The sequence below is a fragment of the Marmota marmota genome, unplaced genomic scaffold, assembly GCF_001458135.2.
Source record: "Marmota marmota marmota unplaced genomic scaffold, marMar, whole genome shotgun sequence".
Lineage (NCBI taxonomy): Eukaryota > Metazoa > Chordata > Mammalia > Rodentia > Sciuridae > Marmota > Marmota marmota.
The window spans coordinates 1-3,484 of record NW_026009782.1 but is presented as its reverse complement, the minus strand read 5'-3'; the positions used below and the strand labels follow the sequence as shown (position 1 = coordinate 3,484).

Below are 3,484 nucleotides of genomic sequence, written 5' to 3'. Positions count from 1 at the left end.
TTTTTTTTTTTTTTTTTTTTTTTTTTTTTTTTTTTTTTTTCTTCCATTTACATGGAATATCTTTCCATCCTTTCACTTTTATTCTATGAACATCTTTGCAATTCAGGTGTGTTTTTTGTAGACAGTATACATTTGAGTCTTGTTTATTCATTGAGTATTTCAGTCTATGTCTTTTAAGTTGGTAATTAACACAATGTGAATTCAGTGTTAGAATATTGAGGTGTGTTTCTTTGTAATATAGGGTTCACTCTTAATTCCCATTTCTTTATCTACTCTTCTTGTGACATTTATTCTCTTGTATTCTCCCATGATTTATTTTAATCTTCTTGTGTATATAGAATTCCATTGTGAATCTTCTGCAGTGTTACCTTAGTTGTCATAGGTTATTTTTGTTCATTCTTTTCTTGGAAGGTCTTTGCTTCTACTTTTATTTCTGAAGAATAACTTTGATGCAGATACCAATATAGGCTGGCAGTACCAAAGTAAGACAGATGAGACTGGACACCATAGGAATTAGGAGGAAGCAGATTTATTGTCTGCAGCCTACCCAGTGGGGGCTTTCACCTAAAACAAATTCTCCCTCTTAATGCTGAGTCTAGACATTTGTTGAGCTTTATACACAGTGGTATGGAGAGGGGAGTTTGGAGGTGTATATTTTTGCAGGGGTCTACATTAAAGTAATTTTTTTCTGCAAGTTCTCAGAAGTTACCTATTATTCCATTTCTTAGAAAAGTCAGGGATTATAAAGATTATACCACAAAAGCAGAGTACATTCATTAAGTTCATGGGTAAATTTAGTATTTGCAAGGAAGAGCAGAGCAACAGGAAATAGAGTGTCTAACCACATTTGAGCCATTTTGTAGAGATCTTTGCTGATGTGTTGTTAACAAGAAAATTGTGGTAAGAGTTTCTGTGGAAGCTTAATGAAGATACATTGGTGGAGGAGAGGATGCCACTACAGTATTTCTGTTTTAGTGCTTGGAATATATTTGCATATACTACTGGACCTTAGAGTTATACAGATGCATATAATTTATCAATGACTTGGTGCTTCTCTCTTGAATTTTTACAAACCTTTCTTTGCTCTGAATTTTGGCATTTTATCCAAAATATAATGTGGACAGTTTCTTATTTGGCCAAGTCTGTTGGCCTTCTAAATGCTTTCTGTGCCTGATATTCATCTTATTTCTGCAATTAAAGGTTATTTTTCTGGTGTGAGTTCACCGAATAAGTTCTCTTTGCCTTTAGTCTGTATATACACTCCTTCCTTCAGACCTTAGTCTCAATTGGTCTTTTAAAGTTGTCCTGGAATGCTTGTATATTATTTTTAAAGTCTCTCTTTTTATTACTGCAGGAAAGTTCTATTTCATCTACCTTGTCTTCAAGACTTAACATTCTTCCTTCTGCCTGATGTAGTATATTGGCAGTATTTTTATTTGGAATTTTATTTGAGTTAATAAACTCATTACTTCTAATTTTTCTGTCTTTTTTCCCCCAAAACTCTATCTCATTTTGGGGATGTCCTTTCAAAGCCTGGATTGCCTTCAATAATTTATTTTTTAGTCCTTTATTTCCTTAAATTATTTTTATAATAAATTGTTTAAATTCCTTGCTCACCATATCTTACACATCAATGTATGTGTATTAAATTATTAGGGATTTAAACACTTTGCGTAGTGTCTTAGTTCCTTCCTCTATCATGTTTCCTGTTTTAATATACAGAGGTTTGAGCAGATGTTCAAATAGATTTCTATTCCCCTCTTACATGTGGGTCATATTGTTGAGCAGATTTCTCTTTGGATATTCTCTGAACAGAGTATATGTTCTATTTTCAAATCCCCAAGTCATTGACAGAAGTGCTGGCACCACTAAGAGGAAAGAATAACCACCAATCATATAAAAAAACTTATAAGCTAAGTACATGTTGATATATAATCAAAGTAAAAACTTTTAAAAATGATCTCCACAATTCCAGTAACCAATGAAGAAATGGTAATAATAAACAATGCCCAAAATTTAAGCATTAATGATTCTAAAATCAATACTAAAATATATAGAAAAAATGGTAATATGGAAAAAAGAAGAATAAGAAGAAAAATGAAAAAGAAAGGTAGTGCAAATACAAATGAAAAATAAGAAAATAAGTACAAAGAAAATAAAACAACTAAAAGATCATGTAAGTTAGAAAGTGAAAAATAAATGATAAAGAAAAGCCACTTAAAAATGCAGTACCAAGAAAAGTATATGATTTCCTTATCTGATATAATTCAAATATAAACACTTTCTTCCCCTACTTCTAGGGGTTATTCATATCTTATAATTCTTTGGTATTTCAGTTCACTTTTCCCCTTTTGATTACCATATTTTAATAGTTTATGTTTATTAAACATTATTTATTATATACAGTTCCTAAGTCTTCTCAGATAAGTGGATCAAGAAACTTTCAGTGGGTTACACCAGAGGTTACAGTAAAAGAAAATACACCCCTGTCCTGCCTGGATATGGAAAAATAGATTATTTTAAAAAGTATATATGTAAGCTGATCAGTTCAGAGAGCTTTCCTCAATGGAAATGAATTGTACTTTCCACTGGACTGTTACCACACCTTTGGATTTACTATATTGTAGGACAAATGGAGGAACAAGATATATACCTGTAATAAAGTTGATTAAATGATTGTGATAGGCTACGTTAAACACACATGCTGTTAATTTTTTTCTTCATTTTATATATTTATGCCATGAAATTTCTGCTTTGCTCCTCTGATTAGATATCCCCATTCCTTCAATCACTCCACACCTTTACTTGGTATGTGTACATTACCTATTCTATTTATGGTAATTAGAAATGTAATCTCACTTTTGAAAACTTAACTCCATGTTTAATGAAACCAATATTGGATTTTTTTTCAGTATTTGATTCATATTACTACTCAACAAAAAACAGCAAACACAGAAACCCAAAAGCTAAAATATTCTTTATCAAAGCTAACACATGAAACATGGCTCCACATTGATTCAGCAGCAATGTGTGCTTGGTTTTGTTATATTCAGGTTTTGTGGATTATATATTTCTTTTGCTTTTCAGTATTTCAGGATTTCACACATTCTTTTGTAAAGGTAATTATAAACTTCTATGTTTATCTTAAATTATTAACTGTGTATTGTATAAAATGTACAACATGTATTTAATATCTACTTTCCAAACACATACAACCTATCCTAGATAGGAGGTATTTTCTTCAAAAGAATACAGTAGGGACAATTTAAGAAAGGATATGCAAATCAGGTAAATTTTGCAATGCAAGTTCTGTAGAAAGAACTATATTAAAATATTTGAAATGCTAGGAGATTTTCCCCTAAGTAGTAGGAGGATTTGACAAAAAAAATTCCAGTGTCTATATTGGCATACAAGTTTAAAAATATATCTTTAAAGACACAACAAAATGATTTCTAAAAAATCTTTACCTCAGACATTTCTAAAA

At 30.8% G+C, this 3,484-nt stretch overlaps 1 long non-coding RNA gene across 1 annotated transcript in view; it reads left to right on the top strand.

Annotated features, from left to right (window-relative positions):
• LOC107133852 overlaps positions 1 to 3,407 on the top strand; it is a 12,635-nt gene extending 9,228 nt beyond the window's left edge. The window contains exon 4 of the long non-coding RNA XR_001502408.2: positions 3,088 to 3,407. This is a non-coding gene — a long non-coding RNA (uncharacterized LOC107133852). The remainder of the gene's footprint in view (positions 1 to 3,087) is intronic.
• The last annotated feature ends 77 nt before the right edge of the window (positions 3,408 to 3,484 follow it).